This window comes from Xyrauchen texanus, chromosome 24 (genome assembly GCF_025860055.1).
Source record: "Xyrauchen texanus isolate HMW12.3.18 chromosome 24, RBS_HiC_50CHRs, whole genome shotgun sequence".
Taxonomy (NCBI): Eukaryota; Metazoa; Chordata; class Actinopteri; order Cypriniformes; family Catostomidae; genus Xyrauchen; species Xyrauchen texanus.
In genome coordinates, this window is record NC_068299.1 from 32,782,642 (window position 1) to 32,808,003 (window position 25,362).

At 40.3% G+C, this 25,362-nt stretch overlaps 1 pseudogene; it reads right to left on the minus strand.

The window, feature by feature from the left end:
- The window catches only part of LOC127617758 (uncharacterized), a 31,917-nt pseudogene that overhangs the window by 931 nt on the left and 5,624 nt on the right, over positions 1-25,362 (minus strand).

The following is a 25,362-nucleotide window of genomic DNA, read 5'->3' on the forward strand; positions in this document are numbered from 1 at the left end:
CTCTTCCTCTAAATCTTGCAGGATCTGGAACTTGTTGAAGAGCGTGACCTTGAACACTCCCTGCTTAGTTGTCTCTTTCAGGAGCATGGTGTTATATTGCTGGCATTGACAGGTTTCCCCTGTCCAGTCCATCCTCAGCTTGAGCTTCAACCGGGCAACCAGGAGATGATGGTCCGAAGCTGCGTTGGCTCCTTGACGTGCACATCTCCTTAACTTCTTCCCGATGCGCAAGTGGTCTATTTTTTTCTCCTTCAGTAGGGTTGGTTATACCCAAATGCATACTTCTGTGATGGAAGAAACTCCTACAAATAACCAGGTTGCTTGTGGAGCAGAGGTCAGCGAATATTTCCCTACTGTCATTCATCTTGCCCAGGCCATGCTGCCCCATAACCTCTAATTGTAAAAGTCTTCTTTGTCCTTTTCATTGCTGTCATTAATCCCTTCAATGGAGGAAAAAGAACCTTGTGAAACCAGGCTCACCGGGCAAGAAATTCCCCTCTGGCTAAACAGCATGAATATGATTCCAAAACTAGTAATCTATAGTGTAATACAAGTCTTGGTTTGAATTAGCAAACTGATTAAATGTTGGTTACCAATGTTTAAACAAAATAATTGTATATGATCTGTAAGATTAATGACTAAAATATTGAATTCCGGACACTTTTACGCTGCAAATTCCTGTTTTTGTGAACACCCTTTAAGAAGCTTTCAAAACCTTTCAGTCCTTTTGTTTAACTTTTCTTTTGATAACAGTGGTTGTGAAAAGTTAACAATACTGTATTGTAGCAACTATGGCATTTTAGAGGAAATTATGGTTACCATAATTACAGATAGTAGATGGGTTACCTACATTTTGTCAGAGTTTCTTCACTAAAAGACAAAAAAACTGCAGCAATGTCTTTAAAAACAGGACAGAAAGACATTTGCAAACCTAAAAGATTGACATAAACTATATATTGTGGTTCTAATAACTTATTGATAGAATGATTTAGAACAAATGGCAACATAACAACTAACATCCAGATTTCAACACTGAACAAATTACAATAAAAAAAAAACTATGCCTTATCTATGAATAACTGACCCATAAAATCTGTCTTGCTAGGTTAGTGCTCTAAAGCATGCTGTGTTAGACTCATACACGTGTGTGTGTGAACACTGGAGAATCACTTACTCTCTGCATTCCAGTGGCTGACAGACAGTTAGTGAGTATTGATAGGAAATTTAGTATGCGTAAAGGAGTTTGTGGCAGGGCGGAGGGCGGGGCCGGGTCGTGATCCTACACACTCTTAATATTAGGCTAATCAAGCCTCAGGTGAAACTCGAAAAATTAGAATATCGTGCAAAAGTTCATTAATTTCAGTAATTCAACTTAAAAGGTGAAACTAATATATTATATAGACTCATTACAAGCAAAGTAAGATATTTCAAGCCTTTATTTGATATAATTTTTTTGATTATGGCTTACAGCTTATGAAAACCCCAAATTCAGAATCTCAGAAAATTAGAATATTACATGAAATCAATAAAAAAAAGGATTTTAAATACAGAAATATCGGCCCTCTGAAAAGTATAATCATGCATATGTACTCAGTACTTGGTTTGGGCCCCTTTTGCATTAATTACTGCCTCAATGCGGCGTGGCATGGATGCTATCAGCCTGTGGCACTGCTGAGGTGTTATGGAAGACCAAGATGCTTCAATAGCGGCCTTCAGCTCTTCTGCATTGTTTGGTCTCATGTCTCTCATCTTTCTCTTGGCAATGCCCCATAGATTCTCTATGGGGTTCAGGTCAGGCGAGTTTGCTGGCCAATCAAGCACAGTAATACCATGGTCATTGAACCAGGTTTTGGTACTTTTGGCAGTGTGGGCAGGTGCCAAGTCCTGCTGGAAAATGAAGTCAGCATCTCCATAAAGCTTGTCTGCTGAAGGAAGCATGAAGTGCTCTAAAATGTCACGGTAGACGGCTACGTTGACTCTGGACTTAATAAAGCACAATGGACCAACACCAGCCGATGACATGGCTCCCCAAACCAACACAGACTGTGGAAACTTCACACTGGACTTCAAGCATCTTGGAGTGTGTGCCTCTCCATTCTTCCTACAGACTCTGGGACCTTGGTTTCCAAATGAGATGCAAAATTTGCTCTCATCAGAAAAGAGGACTTTGGACCACTGAGCAACAGACCAGTTCTTTTTTTCTTTAGCCCAGGTAAGACGCTTCTGACGTTGTTTGTTGTTCAGGAGCGGCTTGACAAGAGGAATACGACATTTGAAGCCTCAGTCCACTCCTTGTGAAGCTCCCCACACATTTGAATGGCCTTTTCCTGACAATCCTCTCCAGGCTACGGTCATCCCTGCTGCTTGTGCACCTTTTTCTTCCACACTTTTCCCTTCCACTTAACTTTCTATTAATGTGCTTTGATACAGCACTTTGAGAACATCCAACTTCTTTTGCAATTACCTTCTGAGGCTTTCCCTCCTTGTGGAGGGTGTCAATGATGGTTTTCTGCACAACTGTCAGGTCAGCAGTCTTCCCCATGATTGTGAATTCAACTGAACCAGACTGAGAGACCATTTAAAGGCTCAGGAACCCTTTGCAGGTGTTTAGCTGATTAGAGTGTGACACTTTGGGCCTACAATACTGAACCTTTTCACAATATTCAAATTTTCTGAGATTCTGAATTTGGGGTTTTCATAAGCTGTAAGCCATAATCATAAAAATTATATCAAATAAAGGCTTTAAATATCTTACTTTGCTTGTAATGAGTCTATATAATATATTAGTTTCACCTTTTAAGTTGAATTACTGAAATTAATGAACTTTTGCAAGATATTCTAATTTTTCGAGTTTCACCTGTATTTATGTTGGAAAGCCGGTTCTCGCCTCCTCCTTTCCATTGATCCCTTTACACTGGTGCCGAAATCCGGGAAGGAGGAGTTCTCGCCACTACCGTCCACCCAAACGGAGCAGCCGCGGCCATCTGCAGGGGGACGAGGAGCCCAGCCGCCTGGAAGAGGACGATGGCCACTGACCGCGAGGGGAGAAGGGGCTCCTAACCGACCGCCTGGAGCAGTCAGGGCCGCTGCCAGGGGCGCAGGAGTCGCCTACCGGCCATTGAAATGCGGTGGGGTTTGAGACCGCCGACCGCGAGCGGGGAGTGGCTCGCAGTCGGTGAGCCCAGGTGGTTGGTTAGGAGCCCCTTCACCCCTCGTGGTCGGTGGCCGTTCCTCCGCTTTCAGGCGGCCAGTCTCCTCCATCCCACTGCAGGCGTGGCTCTACTACGGCGGGGAGTGTAGAACTCCCCGCCGAGGGCGTATCCCTCCTCCTTCCCGGATTTCGGCATCAGTGTAAAGGAGTTCAATGGAAAGGAGGAGGCAAGAACCGGCCTGGCGATATAAACAATATTTTAGTTAATAGTGGGTCACTTTAAAGCTTAAAAAAGCCCCCAAAAGAGTCATAAAAGTAGTCCATGCAACTTGTCAGTCATAGTCCAAATGTTCTGAAAGCACTCTCCTTTGTGCGTTCATGAATGCATGAGAGAAGCTTATTTACAAGTTCAAGTATTCACACAAGAACATGTGCTGTTTTGCTTTTGCAAGGTTTGAACACGAGAGCCATTGTGAACAAGCATCTCTTTTATAAATAGTCGCTTGGACACCTTTTGGTTTCGATGCACCGATACAAAAATTGTGCACGGTGATACTAACATTCGATTATTTAAAACAACATCTGTTGATACCGATAGTTTGGTGTTTCTGCTTTTTTAATGCTACCTTATTTCTAAATCACTGATCATTAATTGCACAACTTTAAAAGCAATGAAAATAACTTTGTTATCCATGTTTCAGAGTAACTGGTCTCAGCTATGACCAAAACAAATTTTTAACTCGCCGACCGCGAGCGGGGAGTGGCTCGCGGTCGGCGAGCCCAGGTGGTTGGTTAGGAGCCCCTTCTCCCCTCGTGGTCGGCGGCCGTTCCTCCACTTTCAGGCGGCCAGTCTCCTCCATCCCACTGCAGACGGCTGCTCTGTTGGGGTGGATGGTAGTGGCGAGAACTCTACTACGGCGTATCCCTCCTCCTTCCCGGATTTCGGCATCTGTCTAAAGGAGTTCAGTGGAAAGGAGGAGGCAAGAACCGGCCTGGCGATATAAACAATATTTTAATGATTAGCTTAAACAAAAGACAAACACACACATATGATGGACATGTCCGTAAATGATCTCTCTCTCTGCACCACCGTCCGCAATTGACCTTTATCCCTCTCGGAGGCTTAATTAGCCTGATAAGGGACCAGGTATGTATAATCATGACCCGGCCCCGCCCTGTGCCCTGTCACAGTGAGTAACAAACATAGTCTAGCCAACCTGATTATCACCTTACCAACACTACATTGCCCTCTATGACACAGCGCTGGACTCATCTTTAAGTGTATGAGTGTGATCAAGAGAGAAAATATAAGTAAGACAGACAGTGTTAGGGAGTAATTGGTAATTAGAATACAGTTATATTCAAAATGTATTTTGATTGCTGAAGAGATTACTTTGCATTTTATTGTCATTTGTTTAATTTAATATTTAGTCCTTTCAGATGGAAAACATTTATACATCTAAATGATGCGATCCAAAGTGCATTTGAACAGCGGTGAAACACTTTTCAAATGAGCAGACAGAGTACGTTTGAAGTAAGTTTGGAGCAGAAGAAATAGAAGTAAACCTTGTGTAAATTGTCAGCTTTACGCTAAGCTAAAATGCTATGTTACCAGACACAATCATTTTTTTTTTATCAAGAAAATTCACATTAGATCATAGTTTTTTCTTCTTCTAGTTAGACCTTTGATATTAGGGCAAAAATTGTATTCTTGATAAAAAAAGATTTCAGGTAAAAAAAATTCGAAAAATCCTTAAAAAAATATCAATTTGATTTATCTTGATTTAGAAACAACACTGCATAAGATATTTAGGTTTTTCAGAGAATGTATTTTTAACATGTGTATTTTGTCTTACTGTACTGGCAGAGTTTTTGTAGTCAAAACAAGTGAAAAAAATCTACCAGTGCTGAAGAAGTAATTCAAAGTATTTAGAATATGTTACTGACCTTGAGTAATCTAACAGAACATGTTACAAATTACATTTTACAGCATGTATTCTGTAATCTGTAGTGGAATAAATTTCAAGAGTAACCCTCCCAAACCTGAAGACAGAGTTAGACAGAACATAAAGGGGTTAACTATGCCTATTTGCTATTTTTAAAAAGATAGTAGGCAGTTCACATTGTATAAATAAGTAGTGAGCTACTATTCTGTTCCTAACATTGTTTGATCTCCACAGCTCCAGTGCATTTGTTCACCAGTTGATCACTTTTATGGCTACACAGAGACTTGAGTAGCAACATGCAAACAGACAAGACTTCCCAAAGCAAACAGTCATTCATCCAGCTCCTGTGAGTTTATGAAGCATGGCTGTGATAGCTCTCTGGGGCTTCAGAGACCAGACCAGCTTACTTACTCGCCAGTGATCCATCTAAACAAACTTGAGATGAGATGTTTGGAAGCCTGTGGTGAATCATCACGATGGAATTATGAGATTGATGTGGCATTTCTGTTGTCTGGGTACAAATGAAATGTTGAGGAATGGCAGTCAATACAAAGTCAGTTAATAGTGGGTCACTTTAAAGCTTAAAAAAGCACCCAAAAGAGTCATAAAAGTAGTCCATGCAACTTGTCAGTCATAGTCCAAATCTTCTGAAAGCACTCTCCTTTGTGCGTTCATGAATGCAGAGAGACGCTTGTTTACATGAGAGAGTTCAAGTATTCACACAAGAACATGTGCTGTTTTGCTTTTGCAAGGTTTGAACGCGAGAGCCATTGTGAACAAGTATCTCTTTTATAAATAGTCGCGTGGACACTTGCACAAAAATTGTGCACGGCGATACTAACATTCGATTATTTAAAACAACATCTGTTGATACCGATAGTTTGGTGTTTCTGCTTTTTTAATGCTATCTTATTTATAAATCACTGATCATTAATTGCACAACTTTAAAAGCAATGAAAATAACTTTGTTATCCATGTTTCAGAGTAACTGGTCTCAGCTATAACCAAAACACTGAAACAAAAAAGCAAATTTTTACCTCACATTATTTACATGGCTCTCTGGTATATTCGATTCTAATTGGTCAATTGCACCATCTAGCAGTCTGATATTTCTCAGTAACAACCGCACATACACGTAACAGACCGCTCATCCGGGTATTTGATCTAGGGACATTTTATAAGGAGGACATTATTCAATGTAAGCGCAGCGTAGTTCTAGTGGGAAGACTAGCAGCTGTACATCATCGTACCATCTCACAATCTATCACATTGCTGTTTCAGTGTGCTAACGTGGCAACCACCACCACCCCACCACCACAAGTTGAGTCCCGTCCTGCATGGGGGTAGGCTCCTCGCCCCTGCCTCCTATCTCCGGCAGGATATGACGGTTCTGAGTACTACAACTTCGGACCGCCATACGAGGCCTACGCCAAACGTACTTTTCTGTTTTATATTCATCAAATGTCATCTTCAATTTCACTCAAGTCTGCGAGTCTTCCTGATAGAAAAATGTTGATATTAAGAATGTGAGAGTATAGTGTCTATAGGCAAAACATTTTCTAAAAAGTCTAAATTTTCTATTCCCTTTCAATATTAAATATTAACATGTTTTTTACATCTAATTTATTTCCTGTATTTTATTGACAAAACATGACTTGCCTATGTACCCTGATTTTGTTCTCCAATGTGCAAAATAAAAAATTTACTTAGCTAAATGTTTGCAAAATATTATGTGCAGAAAATATGAAATAGTAAAAAATGCAAACGATGACAGCGATGCCATAGACTCACAAACACTATCATGTCATCATAGAAACACATATTAGATAGGTGCTAATCTTTTCTGCTCTCTGTATTCAAATCATACCTCAAGTTAATTTGTATATATCGTTTTATATATATATATATATATATATATATATATATATATATATATATATATATATATATATATATGCAGCCCCACTGGCCACCAAAAAATTCTTCATTTGGGATGGCAATAAGTTGTCTGTGCAAATATACTAGCATTTAAAAATCTAATCCATGTTGACAGATTTTTCTTTGGAAGTTATGCATAAAATCTGTGGGCGTCGTACTCCCTATATACTCCTACGTGTCACAAAGGCTTAGTTAGAATAAAGGGTTTGGAAGCGCATGAGAGCAAAAGCACGTGTGTGATTTTGTGATCTGTCCAAGTCCTTGAATTGACTCTGACAGTGCCAAGTGCACTCCGGCAGGACGAGCGAACAAAGAGAGAGAGAAAAGCGTTGGTGCTGGTTTTGATTGGTCATGGAGGAATCTTCATGAATTGCAACAAATGTTTGATGACTCAGTTAATGTAACTGAGGAGTATGCTTTAAAGCATGTTCCTGCAAAGAATGACTTGTATGTAAAGTGGCCCCTTATTTCAGCATGAATCAGTTGTCATGATTTTGAAAAGAAAAAGAGTTAGGTGTGGAAAGCTGCCATTAAGAGGAGAGAGACAACAACTGTCTGAACTTAAAGTTAATTTAGCTTTTATGGAGTTAAAAGCCTCAAAGTCTCGCACACATGCATGCAGTGATTAAAAATTACATGCAACACAATGCATGAATATATTATATAATGTTTGTAAGTTCTACAATACGCAAATAGATATGGGTCATTTGTATCTGCAATTATATGCACAAAAAAAATTCCTAGACTGTCTTAACGACTTAAAATGACCAATCACACTTTGTTGTTTTTTTTACCTGCTATTTACATCTGGTTTATCTGTAATAGATTATAGCTAAATATTAGTGTTGAAGGTTCTAGCAAGAAGGAAGCGGGAGCTGGGGTTGCAGTCCACATATGTCTGATTTTATTCTCCGAATTTAAATTCAAAATATGCTTTCCAGCAAGTCTGTTTAGGGGCAAAAGGGGGAGGGGCAGAAAGAGGGAGAGAGATCTGGACTGTGCTAGGCCACCGTGTGGGCTTCGGCTAGCTGGACGGCTTCATCCACCAATGTGTGGCGATGGCACTGAACCCATACGTGGTTCCTCGGTACAGACGACAGGTCAACTGCTTCAGAACCATCAGTTTGATAACGTCCTCCACATCGCGACCTTCCTCGGCTAGTACCCACTTCCGGCGGGCATTGTGGAGGTGCTGGGCAAATGTGAACGGGTGGCCGGCTTTGCTCAGGGTGATGGACCTGAACCGCTGATGGTTTTGTTCCAGTGTGCGGCCAATCCATTGCAGGACAGCTGTCTTCAGTTTTGTGTAGTCCTCAGCATGTAGTTGCTTCGCCGCGAACTGGGCCTCCTGGAAAGCAGCGGCAGCAGGTGGAAGGCTTATTGTATTCGCGGCCAGCCGGAGGCGGTGGCCGACTGCTCAAATAGGCTCACGAATGCCTGGGGCCCCATTTTCATGATGTCGAGGTGCGGCTTAATCACTGTTTCGGGGGCCGCGGTGGAGGACCCGCCTGGAGCTAACCAGCCCCATAAGGCCTGCCGATCCTTGGCCTGAGCCTGAAGGAGCTCCTGGAAGTGTCATTCTTGGGCAAGGAGAGCTTGATGGTGAGTCTCCTGGATGCTAGCCAAGGTAAGGATGACTTCACCCAGCAGTGAGGTGTCCATGGAAGCCAGTTTCTTCCCTATTCCTGGGTTTCGGCACCAGTGTAGAAGGTTCCAGTAAGAAGGAAGTGGGAGCCGGGATTGCAGTCCATGTCTAATTTTATTCTCAGAATTTAAACTCAAAGAATATGCTTTACATTAAGTATTTTTACTTTGCACACACAGCTTCAATGATAACAGTCAGAACAAACTTAAATCCTTCCACAAACAGCTTTTCAGTGTAGGGCTTCAGGGGTGGGTGGGTGGGTGGTGGTGTGTGTGTGTGTGTGTGTGTGTGTGTGTGTGTGTGTGGCTCAGACTCTCTCTGGCGTTCCGCTGGCCTTTTGAAAGCCCATCTCTGTCAGCACTGAAATGAGACACAGGTGTTTTGCATCAATAATCACCAGGTGATGGCTCTTACCGCTTCCTCTCTCCGCACTGACAAACACACGACCACGTCACACTCCACAATTAGACATTATAAGAATTGAATATATATATATATATATATATATATATATATATATATATATATATATATATATATTGTAAATCTTTCATAAAACCATTGGTACGTAAATTGTCATTGACATTGAATTGAATGCACATATTATGTCAAAATGGAAAAATGTCTGTGGCTATGATTACTGAGATAATGACTCATCCATTTGAAACCTGGAAGTAAATAGTGAACTTAATACATAAATGAACTGCATCCCCCTTAAAATTAAAACAAGTGGATGCTAACATTGTTACCCATCATTTACAATGCACACATATTTGTTTAAAAAAAAAAATATCACCCTGTAAAGGAAAAATATATAATTTGTTAGCAACTACGTATAAACATGATGAAGTGACTTTTTAAAAGTAATCAGTATAGATTTATTGTTGACTACAAGCTTTGAATATCTGCCAGTCAGTGATGTGGCTTTTGTGTCTGCCCTTGCATACATACCACATGCTGTCACAGTGACATTTCTCCCTGTTTTCCACTGCTGAGGGTCATGACAGGGTCAGTCCAGCTCCAAAAAGTAGGGTGTGAAGGAACTCAGCAGGGCAGCTGAACTCCTGCTGTCTGTATGGGCCACAGGGGTGATAAGTCAAAGGAGACACAACGGGAAGCACTCAGTGCTGGCGCATAGCTACAAAGAGCATCTCGTAGCTCAGGCATAGTGACAGGTCTCCCATCCATCAACACTTCACTCACAATTTCTCAAATGTCAATAGGGAGGCGTCATAGTGAGCTAACCCAAAGTCACTTAAAGGTAAGTCCCAGTATACTTGGCGATAGGACCCAAAACTAACTTTTTTGCCACACTTGCCAATGGGGTGAATTAAGAAAATGTACCATCCATTAATATGACTTATAGGCCTAGAAGTTGTCTAATGGCAAGAATGTGTTGCCACATGGATTTCTGGAGTTACTCAAAAAAATATTTTGGACAATATTTAAGATTTACATATATATATATATATATATATATATATATATATATATATATATATATATATATATATATATATATATATATATATATATTGTTACTGATTAATACTCTTTTAAATTAATTTCATGTAATTTTGTTATGAAAAAAAATGCATAAATCTTATTTAGTTTGGATCTTAAAGTTAAACATCTTATGACCAGTTTTCCATTGAGGTAGAACTTCTTCAAAGATGTTTGATTGTCATTGAGCTATTTGTTAGTTGACCATTTATATCTCTATGATTTGATTTGCTTATGTCAACGAGGATCAGACAAAGATTCTTATTCAAATCATTAATACTGAAAACAATTACCTGCCAACTGCCAACTTACTCACCAAAGACAATTTTAACTTGCTTTTGGCACATGGCATGTATTCATTTTGAACCCTGCTTGGCAACCAGTGTTGAGTAAAGCCCAACTCATACTTCAGTTATACTCAAATGCTAGGTATCTGCATACAGGATGCAATACACAAATTTCGTCATCGGCAGAGTGCTCGAGCACTGAACACGTGCAGCCCGATTTTCCAAACCGTGTATACTGTGAACATGCAGAATGCACAGGCGCCTGGAATGTTTTTAACTAGTTAGTAGGTCCACAAGGTGCCAACACTCACAATTGCACCGATGCTGTCACGAAGAAGTGCTAGAAGAAAATGTAATTGTGCTAAACAACACGAGATGAAGGTAGAAACAACAACAATTGATGTGCACATCAAAAGCGTGTGTGTTAGGAGGTCTGGAGATACCTGCATTTGTATAACTTGAGTATAAAGGAATATAGTCCAGTATCTCATAGCAGTCATGGTGTGCATATGGCAACCACCTGTGTAGGTGTGCGTAGTCAAATTAAGCTTTTGACTATGCAGACAAGTAAGCCTTCGTGTCAAACCCATATCATACTTTAGCTATTATTTACTCAGAAAAAGTAATCCACTGTAAATTTCTTATAATTACTTCTCTAAAACTGGAATCAGATTGAGTTTACAGATAAAAACTATTTTTACTGAAATTTGTTGTCTTTCTGCTCAACAAAATTCTAAATAAAATATCTATTTCCACCTTGTTCATTGTCACATGGTAGTAATAAACTCTGCACCACATGTTTATCCATAATAGAGGTGCACTCCCTTCAGCTGTCACAGAAATACAAAACAGAAATACAAATTAACAATTTATGTTTTGATAAAATTCTACATAAAGTTATTAAGAAATATGTGTAACCTAGTAATGTACTTAAAAGTAATGAACTGAACTGAAAGTCAATAACTGTAATCTGATAAATGTAAAATGTAATTGGTCACAAAAAAAGCATTGCTAAAATGTAATTGTGCATCTAAGAAAGAACAGCTCGCTGTTACTATAGTTACATATTCAGGCGACGCAACTTCTGTTTACAAGTGTCTTTTTGGCAGCATGTGAAAATATTAATTCTGACTAACATTTCTAAACTAATGTTTGGAAATGCAGTTTCATGATGTGTGCACATTCTAGAGTAAAAAAAACAAAAATAAAGTCTCACGGTTATTGTCTCTTAACTGAAAGGTGGGATTTCCACTTTTAAAGCCACTACATTGTGCGCTGCAATTACTCCCATTCATTTTTCATCAACTGGTCTGTTTTATACTATCCCTGGCTAACCTTATTGACTTTACCTGTTTGGAACCTATCCTTTTATTAAACAAATATTACAAAGCTAACTCACTGTAGCAGCTTCCTGGTGTAATGTTCAAAGTCAGAGTCAGTCTTTTGATATTTGTTTCTAAATTCATGGGTGGCAAGGGGTTCCAGTGCCTCTGACCCAGCTAAATATGTTTGGTCTCCATAGCCAGCAAAAAGGGAGCTGGAAGAGAAACATTCCCTTTCTAATCCCCAAACACTTCCCTAAATGTTTCAACAGCATTGTGTGAAGGTTCTGTGAGCATTGTCAGCAGAGGTCCTGCTCTTTAATGAGATTAGCTGGCGGGAGGTTTTAACGTATGGCCTCTGCTAAAGCTATCAGCATGAGCACTGGTATGCTCTTGGCCCACTAAGTAGAAACGTGTAAATATGAAAGCAACAGAGGAAACTAAACCCCAGCTTCAATAATATTCAGTCATTGAATGTGCTGTGGCTGATCTGAGTGTGCCTTCTTAGGTTAAGACTATCTGATAATTGACAAAAAAAAGGATGATCTGGAGGTGTTCATGAGCCTATTTGATTTTCACTGATTGGTTCATGGACGATTTCACTTACAGATACTTTTGTTTCAGAACGTTCTAGAATGAAAGTAAAAAGCAATGACACAAATGTAATTCTCTCCAATATAATGATATTAAGAAGAACATTGAGGATACTTAATTTTAAATCAGAGAGCCTTACAGCTGAACCGAGACATATTTACATTTTAATTTAATTGTTGGGACACTGGGAACAGTGAAACCATGACTGTCCCAGCTAAACCATGACGTCTGTTCATCCTAATACAGTACAGTGTGAATGCACTTAGCATGTGGTCCTGCTGCCCCTACTTTCTACATCAAAGCTCAGAGGCATGTGAATGCTTAAATACAGAGAGCTTTTCTCCTCAAGTTCTTTGGGGAAACCCAATCTTGCATGGCGGGAGGGGTCATTGGCTGCATCCAAAAATGCGTACTTCCCTAATATGTAGTATAAAAGGCAGTGTGTCAAAGGAGTAGGGTGTCCAAGTCTTCAGTATTCATAAAACAGGTGGTAAGGAATACCAGTATGACCTACTACATCGAATTTATATACAAAGAATTTGTAATAAAAATGGCAGAAACCCTTAAGTCGTGTGGCTCATTTTACTTATATATATGCCAAGAAAGTTGTTACTTGTGCTTCAATTGTGCTTTTTCTTTTAAAAACAGATTAGATTATTTTCATGGTTGTTGTCACTACTTCATATAGTCAGGTCACTGGACAATGCCATGGTCCCGGATGAAGTGTGTCTGGCAATGTATTTATACTACTCACCTGCATACCTAAAAACATACTTTTTCATGGCCCATACTTGTCAGTTCCTACTCTGACAGTAGGCAAATTTGGATGAAACAATCGTCATTCTTTACAGCACAAGCATGTTTCCTTTCTATGTAAATTAGGCTAATTCTAGATTCAAACTTTTATTATTATTATTTAATTGTACTTTATTTAACCAGGCAAGTTATAACATTCTTAAGATCAGGAATTGTGCCATGCAAATTACATTCATCACAGATAATGTGTGTGTGTGTGTGTGTGTGTGTGTGTGTGTGTGTGTGTGTGTGTGAGCGTGTATTTATCACTTTGTGGGGACCAAATGTCCCCATAAGGATAGTAAAACCCGAAATTTTTGACCTTGTGGGGACATTTTGTCGGTCCCCATGAGGAAAACAGCTTATAAATCATACTAAATTATGTTTTTTGAAAATGTAAAAATGCAGAAAGTTTTCTGTGAGGGTTAGGTTTAGGGGTAGGGTTAGGTTTAGGGGATAGAATATAAAGTTTGTTCAGTATAAAAACCATTATGTCTATGGAAAGTCCCCATAAAACATGGAAACACAACAAGTGTGTGTGTGTGTGTGTGTGTGTGTGTGTGTGTGTGTGTGTGTGTGTGTGTGTGCTAGTCCGTTAACTGGTTTGCATAACTCCTTTAGCAAACCAGCCACTAAAACAACACAGACAACATGTGCAAATAAACATCGCTATCAGCAGGCACAATTCATTCTTTGTGAATTCCCCCCTCGCATTTGTATTTCTCACTTTCTTTCATTGTGTAATTTAATCCTTTCTTTATCCTCTTAATACATTCTTTCCCAACTCTTATTAAATTTCCTCTTAATTAAGATATCATGACAGAGATTACAGGGGTGAATTCCATTTGAGAACTGGAATTTTACAACACCATGCCAGTTAAGCAACTGCTGTAAGTTTTCCCACAAATCTGTCATCTCTCTGCTATAGTCATCAGCCATTTTACTTGAAACAAAATGGATGCTTTACTGCTGCCATTTGGGATCAGCATCTCTGAAAAGTGATGGTCCCTCAGCGGTTTTTCCTCATGAGTCAATAGTCTATTTTCCCTCATTCACATTTAATTTGGGGCTCATTGTATCCAGCTGAGTCATACAAACATGAGGCTTTTTTCAAGGCAGCTAGGGGATGAGCTATACCAGACAATCTGGCATCAGCCTGTCTACATGCATTACTCAAGCAAAAAGGGGCACGATATGTATTCTAACATGCCCATGAATGAAAAAAACGCAATCAAACTCTCTATGACTCAAAATTCCATGTCATAGTATGTACTGAAATTTATGAAGAACCTACTGAACAACCATTGATGAAGTACATTCTGAACGTATGCATGTGTGTAGTCCCTGCTGACGGAAAGAAAAAAGCATCCCAAAAGCATCGTACGCCAGTGGTCTCTACGATCAACTTAAGCTTGCAATGCTTTTGGGAAATGCAGCCCAGTTTGTTTTCTGATCTTACCTGGTCAGGCTAGTCCTTGGCTGGTTGTAGGTGGTTTTAGGCACAGGGCCTGATTGGTCAGGCTGGGCGACCAGCTAAACTAGCTGAGCACTATATTGGCTGGGCTTTTGTAGAATGGCTAAACTTGCTGAAGACCAGTTTGTCCAGGCTGAAAGACCAGCTTAGACCAGCAAATCATCATAGGCTGGGTGAAGTTTTACTATGAACCTCCTGCTAATTTACCAGTCGATCTATGATCTACAACTATGGTCATGAGCTGTGTATAGTAAAATAAAGAATAAGATGGAGGATTCAAGCTGGTACACAAATACTGTAAGCTTTCATTGTAATGTCTGGGCACATCCTAAGGGATAGGGTGTGAAGCTCGGCCATCCTGGAGGGGCTCAGGTTAGGGCCACTGCTCCTCATTGATAGAAGCCAGTTGAGGTGGTTCGGATATCTGGTCAGGATGCCTCCTTGACGCCTTCCTGCGGGAATGCTCCAGGCATGTCCAGCTGAGAGTAGACCACGGGGAAGACCCAGAATGTGCTGGAGGGATTATATCTCTCAGCTGACCTGGGAACACCTTGGGATACCCCGGTACAAGCTGGAGGATGTGACTAGGGAAAAGTGATATGGGCTGCTTTGCTCAATCTGCTACCACCGTGACCCGGAAAAGTGGAAGATGGATGGAAGGATGGATGGATGGATGGAAGGAAGGAAGGATGGATATAAATACATTCCAAGACATATTACATCTGGCATTGTCCTTTGACCCATGTGTTTTTTTACATTCTAAAGACAACCACAGAAACTATTTACGCTGGTGTTGTTCAATTTAAAGTTCAATTTAAGCCAGAGGTATCTATAGCTCTCAGAATTGAAAAGAGCCACCTAGCTCACAGTTCTCTGCCATTTTTGTCCAACTTTTCGAATCTGACGGCTTCTCTGCTCCCGTGGCATTATGGGATATCAAAGTGTCCACTGGTTGCCCTCTTTAAAATCACAGTAGATACAGTATGTCATCTGGGTATTGTTTGACTGCTGTATCATGTGTAGTGAGTATTTGGAGATCCTCAAATTACATACTACTATTTGAGTACTGTATGGCAGGGAAGTACACATTTCCTATTAATTTCCCGTACAACATTCCCACGTTTCCCACAATTTCAGTGACCAGTCTCATTAACTGTATTGACACACATTATACTCTCTTCCACCATCTAAAGTCTTGTCTTCCTGTCTCAAATCCCTCTGATATTAAAACGTTATTAGATTAGAAAGTGTCTAGTCGTGTCCTGACACCCTGCCTGCTATCTCCACATCACAAGCTTGACAAACAATGCAAGCCTGATATTTTGTAGATATACTGAGGTTTTAAGGCATTTGCTCAGAGAAAATACATAGATACAATCTTAGAGACGGATGGTTTGTGTCTAAAGTATAGCCCGCTTGAACTTTGACCTAGTCATAATCCTAACTTCAGTTCACACTCAAAGAGGCAGTCATTCACAACCAAGGGATCAAGATTTGGCTGGTTATCTTTTTTGGGCAAAATATATATATCTATATTTCAAATATTTCTTTGATTAACATTCAAAAGTCGCTGCATATTCTGACTATTTTTACAAGCATCTAAATAAAAAAAATTTCATTACTTTATCTTTGATGTCTTAATTGTGAGCATACTTTTGGAGGCCTCCTAAAAGCTTGAATGGACTTATACTATTTACCTATCTGGTGCAAGGAGTTTTAATATTAAGTGATCAGTCACATAGGATTTACGGCACAGGTTTTTGGCTCAAAAAGTGTTTTTGCAACTGAGTGAAGCAAAGATGTGTAAATATGCGCCAGTCATGCAAAAGTCATTGGTTTGAATGGGAATGCTAACAGATAGCTCTCTTCAGGTATAATGGAACTCCTTGTTCAAAACTCTCTTTTGCTATTTGGAAAAGCATGTTTTTCTGTTGGTCAGCACCTTTGCCCTGAGTTGTTCTGGACTGAAATGTGGCATTTTGCTGCCAGGAATATTTTCCACCTAATACAGTATACAGTATGTTAATTAGGCCACTCTCAGATGATTTGAGGAGTGGTGTTTTTCGTTATTTCAAAATGTTGCCTTTTTTGAATCCAGGTGCATAACATCATGAAGTTTAAAACTGTATTACTATAGATGCAGTGTTGAATTGCATTTAAAAGACATGACATGCTTACATATCCAAAAAGTTATGTTAACACTTAGCAAATGGAGCGATTAATGATACAAAGTTGTTTTGTTAAAGGGGACCTATTATGCAAAATTCACTTTTACATGGTGTTTGATCATAAATGTGTGTTGGCAGTTTGTGTACACAACCACCTTATAATGATAAAAATCCACCCAGTCCTTTTTTTTAATACCCATTAATCAGAAGCACTGTCTCAGAACAAACCGTTCGCATATTCTGCACAAAGTGACGTCACATTGTACAGGCCCTGCCCACGACTGTTGACGGACACTGCCGACGGACTTGTTTGTTTGTGTGTGTTGTTTCGTTATAGTGCATAGTGAACATTGTAACATTATTTGTGTGTGTGTGCTGCTGATCCATCGTTGCAAAACTGCTGAAAAATCTCTACAACAAATAAATACATTTGCCAAATAACCATTTGGAAACTTCCTGGTTCATTCTCAAAGTTGTTACTTCTGATGGAGTCTCTCCCTCATCAGTGTCTGACTCCGGTTCAAACATATAGGGCTGAACACCATCATTAGTCATATTGCTTATGATGTCTAGTTATCCGAAGCAGAGATGTCAAAACTCCATCCTATACAGGGCAGGGAGCACCAGCTTATTTGCATTTAAAGACACACACACACACACACACACACACACACACACACACACACACACACACACACACACACACACACACACACACACACACACACACACACACACACACACACGTTGTGTTTCCATGTTTTATGGGGACTTTCCATAGACATAATGGTTTCATACTGTACAAACTTTATATTCTATCCCCTAAACCTAACCCTACCCCTAAACCTAACCCTCACAGAAAACATTCTGCATTTTTACATTTTCAAAAAACATAATTTAGTATGATTTATAAGCTGTTTTCCTCATGGGGACCGACAAAATGTCCCCACAAGGTCAAAAATTTCGGGTTTTACTATCCTTATGGGGACATTTGGTCCCCACAAAGTGATAAATACACGCTCACACACACACACACACACACACACACACACACAAAAACAGCTCCTTTTATTACCAACCAAAAATTGGCATTTTCAACATGGTATAATGAATGAACTGTTGGGTATTTCACAGACACATTCTGGGGACACCAAAGATTTAAATTACATCTTGTGAAATGGGGAATAATAGGCGCCCTTTACATTTTATTCTGGTAAGTACACTTTCAAGAGGGAAGTCGTTGCCAAGGTTAGGTGTTGGACTGACTTAAACTTAAATAAGGGACATGTCTTAAATCAATCAGTAGGACTTTAAAGTAAATTTAAGCAGATCTGGATATGTTCCAGTTTAAGATTATTATAGATTCAATTATAAAGCTTTGATGTGAACCAGTCCTAAACATCAACATGAACCACAAGTTCACTTCCATAATCTGATGCATTTTTAATTGGAAAAGGATATTCAAAAAGAAAAATGTAGGACAGGACTTGATTTTATCAGAAATTGATTAAAGTGAAAGTGTTCTTTATATACTAAAATGGTGCAAGATAGAAGAAGGGGAGGGGTTGAAAAAGTAAGAGGGATTCATGAGTTCAGCCAAGAAACAAAGTTGGTTCAGAGGCAGAGTAAGTTATGAAATTTTATAAAAGATTGCCAAGACAAACATTGTCTTATTATTAAGAATAACAGCTAGCATAAAGAATGCACAATAAGATCAGAAACTTTAATTAGGTAAATTTACTCATGACTTTCTTTATTCTGTGGAACACAAACAAATATTTCTTGTAGGATGTATGATGTGATTTTGTCAATACAATATTAGTCAATGGTGCGTCAGTTCTCTTGTGAACATGCAAGTGCGCATGCATCGAGTGTGAGGATGCATGAAGGCGCTTCTCTCATTCAGCTACAAGGATAATCATGCCCATATGTATTCAATGTGCATGAGATCCATGCACATCTCTAGATTCATTGAGTAAACCACTGCAATTGAAAGACCATAAAAAGCTGGGCCACTCTATATCTGGACCAACAATGCTTTGGACTGCATTGGTTGGAACATTCTCCTTCTCCCATGACTGTATGCATCTGTTAGTTCACAATTCACATGAACAAAGGAGCACATTGTCTTCAACATTAGATTTTCTGACTGGCGCATTGGAATGACACTACTAATTTTCCAACAGCAAAATTGCAGCAAAGTGCTTCTTTTGACATTCACCCTTTTTTCCAATATTGGAGACAAAGAGATGTTTTCTTTCACTGTGAAACGGCGTCATACTCCACTGGAGATGTGTCACTGGCTCCAGTCTCTGTTTCTGCTTCTAACTTCACTCTGCTTCTCTTTTCAAATAGAGGAGCATAATTCTCTCTCTGTCAAGTCATTTTTATTTGTATAGCACTTTGTACAACACACATCATTTTAAAACAGCTTTACAGAGCTGAAGTCCCTTTAAAAGTCCCTTTTTCAGGACACTGTATTTTAAAGATAATTTAGCAAAAATCCAAATAACTTTACAGATCTTTATTTTGTAAAGGGTTTAAACAGTGTTTTCCATGCTTGTTCAATGAACCATAAACAATTAATGAACATGCACCTGTGGAACAGTTGTTAAAACACTAACAGCTTACAGACGGTAGGCAATTAAGGTCAAAGTTATAAAAACTTAGGACACTAAAGAGACCTTTCTACTTACTCTGAAAAACACCAAAAGAAAGATGCCCAGGATCCCTGCTAATCTGTGTTAAAGTGGCTTAGGCATGCTGCATGGAGGCATGAGGACTGCAGATGTGGCCAGGGCAATAAATTGCAATATCTGTACTGTGAGACACCTAAGACAGTGCTACAGGGAGACAGGAAGGGCAGCTGATCGTCTGTAACCACGTGTAACAACACCTGCAGAGGATTGGTACATCCGAATTTCACATCTGTGCGACCGGTATAGGATGGCAACAACAACCGCCCAAGTTACACCAGGAATGCACAATTCCTCCATCAGTGCTCATACCGTCCACAATAGGCTGAGAGAGGCTGGACTGAGGGCTTGTAGGCCTGTTGTAAGGCAGGTCCTTACCAGACATCACCAGCAACAGCGTCACCTATGGGCACAAACCTGGACCAGACAGGACTGGCAAAAAGTGCTCTTCACTGACGAGTCACAGTTTTGTCTCACCAGAGATGATGGTCAGACTCACGTTTATCATCGAAGGAATGAATGTTACACCAAGGCCCGTACTCTGGAGTGGGATGAATGTGGTGGGGCTGTGTGTTACAGCATCATCGGGCTGAGCTTGTTGTCATTGCAGGCAATCTCAATGCTGTGCGTTACAGGGAAGACATCCTCCTCCCTTATGTGGTACCCTTCCTGCAGGCTCATCCTGACATGACCCTCCAGCATGACAATGCCACCAGCCGTACTGCTTGTTCTCTGCATGATTTCCTGCAAGACAGGAATGTCAGTGTTCTGCCATGGCCAGTGAAGATCGGAGGGTGAGGGCTAGGGCCATTCCCCCCAGAAATGTCTGGGAATTTGCAGGGACCTTGGTGGAAGAGTGGGGTAACATCTCACTGCAAGAACTGGCAAATCTAGTGTAGCCAGTTTCTCCACCAAATGAGGAGGAGATGCACTGCAATTCTTAATGCAGGTGGTGACCACACCAGATACTGACTGTTACTTTTGATTTTGACATTTAGTCAAATAACCTTTGGAGAAACCAGACTCACTGTGGGGGCCAGTTCCCCTCTGGCTCCCCTCATTAATTGTTTGCAGTGCAAGTCATGGTTTAAAATTTTGTGAAGTGTTAAGGTCCAGTCTTTAAAAAAAGTTTTTGTATGAACTGTAAGATTAATGACTAATTTCTTTGAAGTCCATCCTGGATTAATTGCAGAAATTCACATAGATGCATTTTCCTTTGTTAGTTGGCTGATGAAGGCTTTCGTTGGCAATTCATTCATAGTCTATGTATTCTATTTCAATAGAGTAGTCCATCATTAGATAAAGGTGATGCAGGCAGAGATCAATGAGGTGCATCGCAGTTCAACCTGGCAGGTTATTTCGGTGAGGTCCAACCTAAGTCCTAGATTCAGGCAGTGGCATATGAAGTATGAGGGATAGTATGTAGGATAGAGAGATCGTTTACGGGCATTTACACATGATGTACATGCCCGTAAACGATCTCTCTCTCCCGCACCATCCTCTGCAGTCGGCCTTTATCCCTCTTGGAGGCTTGATTAGCCTGATAATGGACCGGGTGTGTAGAATGACCACCCGGCCCCGCCCTCCGCCCTGCCACATAAACCTTACCACCACAACAAACAGGGAGGGGGCCAGAGCTTCACACACCACTTTATCTTGAGGCTTGATTAGCCTGATAAGGGACCAGGTGTGTAGAATGACCACACGGCCCCGCCCTCCGCCCTGCCACATAAACCTTACCACCACAACAAGCAGGGAGGGGGCCAGAGCTTCACACACCACTTTATCTATCATTATCTTTAGTGATCTCCGACTGATGAAGCCGGACATCGTTAGTGCCAACATGAATAACAATTTTAGTAAATGTATGTTTAGCATTAGCCAGCACTGGAAATGCATTTAACAATAGTGGCTGGAGTCTCTATTTCCATGTTCCTTACAAAAGCTACTCTGAGAAGCTGGAAAACAAGTTTTCAGCTAACAACTCTGCATCAGTGTGGAGTGGCCTGAAACATCTTACTAATTACAGGACTCCTACCCCCAACCCTGTGGTGGACCAACGACTGGCTGATGACCTGAATGTGCTTTACTGTAGATTTGAAAGGCCCAATCTCATATCCCACACCCACTCTGACCTTCACTACACACAAACACCAACACCTCCTGCAACCCCCCTCCTGCTACTCAACCTGCACTCAAGATCTGTGAAGATGATGTATGGTACATCTTTTAGAAGAAAAAGATGAGGAAAGCTTCAGGCCCAGATGGCATCTCACCAGCGTGCCTCCGATCCTGTGCTAACCAACTGGCCCCCATCTTCACTCAGATCTTCACTAGATCACTGGAGCAGTGTGAAGTCCCATGCTGCTTCAAATGCTCAATTATTATCCCTGTCCCTAAGAAACCAAAAATCACAGGACTTAATGACTACAGACCTGTCGCCCTGACGTCTGTGGTCATGAAGTCATTTGAGAGACTGGTGTTGGCCCACCTGAAGGACATCACTGGACCCTTTCTGGATCCCCTTCAATTTGCTTATCATGCAAACAGGTCTGTGGTTGATGCAGTCAACATGGGATTGCATCATATCCTGTAACGTGAACATTCCGGGAACATATGCAAGGATTCTTTTTGTGGAATTCAGTTCAGCTTTCAATACCATCATCCCAGCTATGCTCTGGACTAAGTTAAACCAACTCCCTGTTCCCATGTCTATCTGTCAGTGGATTACCATCTTTCTGACAGACAGGCAGCAGCTTGTGAGACAGGGGAAATTTACTTCCAGCACCTGTACAGTCAGCACTGGTGCCCCCCAGGGATGTGTGCTCTCCCCACTACTCTTCTCCCTCTACACAAATGACTGCACCTCTGTCAAGCTCCTGAAGTTTGCAGACGACAACTGTCATCGGCCTCATCCGAGATGACGATGAGTCTGCATACAGAAAGGAGGTTGAACGGCTGGGTCACTGGTGCAATCATAACAACCTGGAGCTGAACATGCTCAAAAGAGTTTGAGTTGTTCAAAATGATTGTGGACTTTAGGAGGAACACCCCAACACTGACCCCCCTCACCATTCTAAACCGCACTGTGGCAGCAGTGGAGTCATTCAGGTTCCTGGGCACTACCATCTCACAGGACCTGAAGTGGGAGACACACATTGACTCCATTGTGAAAAAGGCCCATCAGAGGTTCCTGATCAGCAGAGGTTTGAGATTAAACACGGTGGAGAAATCAAATCAATGCAGTTGAGACGCGAGATGTATACAAGCGGAGAAAAAAGAATGAAAAAAGATAGAAAAAGAGTACACACGGTAAAATACATGCAGTTGAGGAAAAAACCGAAGCACGCTGTAAAATGTCAAAGGACAAAACGATGAACATATAAGAATAATCAATACTAATGTAACGAACCCCGCTCCTCTAGTTCGCTCCGCTTCCTCGAGCTCACACGCTCGCTCCCAATCACCCCCCTCGGGCTCTCACGCTCGCTCCCAATCACCAGAGTATTAGTTTCACCCGCACTCGTCCCAATCACTAGGTTATTCGTGTCACCTGCACCGCTCGTTTTTTCCCCTATATATATCACAACCCTTTCGTTTCACTCTTGTTGGTTATTGTTTAGTTTACCCCTTCACTTTGCCAGCTCTAGTGTTCCCCTAGCTCCCCTGTCTATTCAACTAGCTTGTCTTATTCTACTTACCTGTTATACTGATTCTGATTTCCCCGGCTTCTATCTTACGCTTTCCTCGACCACTCTTCTGTAGATTCGCCCCTTTGCCATATCCTGATTCCCCGGCTTCGACCTATCGCTCCCCATTACTACTCTTCTCTGGATTTGCCCTTTTGTACTTTTGCCTGCTCTTTAATAAAAGCAGTTTTCTTTTACATTGTGACTGTCTCTTCTTGTGCAGGTTACAACTAAGCAGGCTAGCAAGCTACAAACACAGACTTATGTAGTGTGCCGGCAGCAACCAGATTTTACTGTGTCTTTCTCTGTGCTGATTTTAATTTATGCATATCACTTCTGTTCATCAGATCTGGTGGATCTGTTTCTGTCAGCTCTATTCCCTCTCTACATTTAAAAATATATATTTTTCTGCTTGTTTGATTTAGCCAATTAGAATTGGCTAATAAAACACAATTCATGAAAATTTGATCATACTTTATATGGTTGCACTTTAAACTTGTAAAATGGAACTTTACCATTTGCATTAGAAGTGCATAATAATACATAACACATAATACTTTTGCTGGCCATAAACGAAAGTATTCAAATCCGTATTCAGATAGACACAGATACATGGGAATTTATTTTTTTTTTTTTCTAACATAAGCTGCTAAAATAGTTTATTTAATTTCACAAGTCTCCATATTTCCATTAAATTAAAATATGGTTATTTCTTGTTGAGTATCAGAAAAAAAATTATGAGGACATAGAGCGTTTTAGTTTTTGAGTGTACAGACACAAATCTTGGATAATATGATCATGCCACGAGAGAGATCAGAAATCAGCCCTGTTGCTATGGCAGTGCCATGTTTATATGAACACAGGAGGCTTTTTCCCACCATTCATGACCCCTTGACCTTGGGTCACCGACGTGGCCTTACCTCTGCAAATTCTTGACAGTCTGACGCCATATTATAAACAAACTGAACTGCAAAAATGGCACTTCACAAATGTCAGTTTCTGGGTTTTGTGTAGATGTTTTTAGATTCCAAATTAAGTCCTATTTGACCTCTTAAATGGGGAGCTAATAGGTCGGAAATCTAATTTGAAGTTAGGATGATGTTTCGGCATTTGCTGGGTCTGGGAGTAATGGGGGGAAAATATTGTGTCAGAGCACATCAAAGGCAACAAGACTATCTATAAACATATCAGTTAATCAAATTTGCTTCTAAAACTGATCTCAGGACTGCATACACACACATCCTCTTAAAGGGCTGGTGACAAGGTTACAATTCAGAAAATATAATTGCTCTGAAATTGGTAATTACTTTTTTGAATCACAGTAATGATAATTTCAACTAACCATACATTATAAACAGCAATACTTTGTACAGTATATGCATTACCTGCATATATTTTAATGCATGTAAAATGTCACACAAGGACTATGTTAGTGGTGCAACAAACAAATCGTTCAATTGTTCATAAGAGTTTGGAATCATTTCAGTTTTCAGTGGACAGTTTGAACTTAAACACTAATGAGTCTTTAGGATACTTTATGGACAAATCATTGTGATATATTCAATGTTGTTTCATTTTATATCGCCAGCAAAATTATTGCAAATACAGTATATCCCTCTCCTCAGATCCAACATCCCTTCCTCAGTTCAGAATGGTATGTGTACACATGCTGCTCTGAATACGTTTATATGATCTGAACACCTGGCTGTACCTTCTACATAGCAGCAAAACGTATGTGAAGATCTTGTTCTAACTAGCACTTTAGTGAAAGTTAGCTAACCACACGTTTTCTTCTCACAGTTTAAAATGAGAAAAAAACCTGTTGCTCACCATAATTACAGGGTCAGAGTATGACTTTTAAACATGTATTTACTGTAAATGTTCACAATAGGCCTCATTAGTCTTGAGTGATTTTAAACTAACAAGTTTAAGATGATTATGCGATTAGCTTAAAACACCCATTTTTTCCATTTAGATAATTCAGAGTTTACAGTATTTCTGTTCAGTATTTCAATTTGTGTGATCACACTAGACTTTGTGTTCCATTCACTTATATTCCTACACCTAAAAGTGCAGTATGGAAACCAAAGCTGAAGTTTGGTGAACTCGGGGCTCCATACTTCAAAGCTGTATGGTATGCACTGTTGTAGAAAA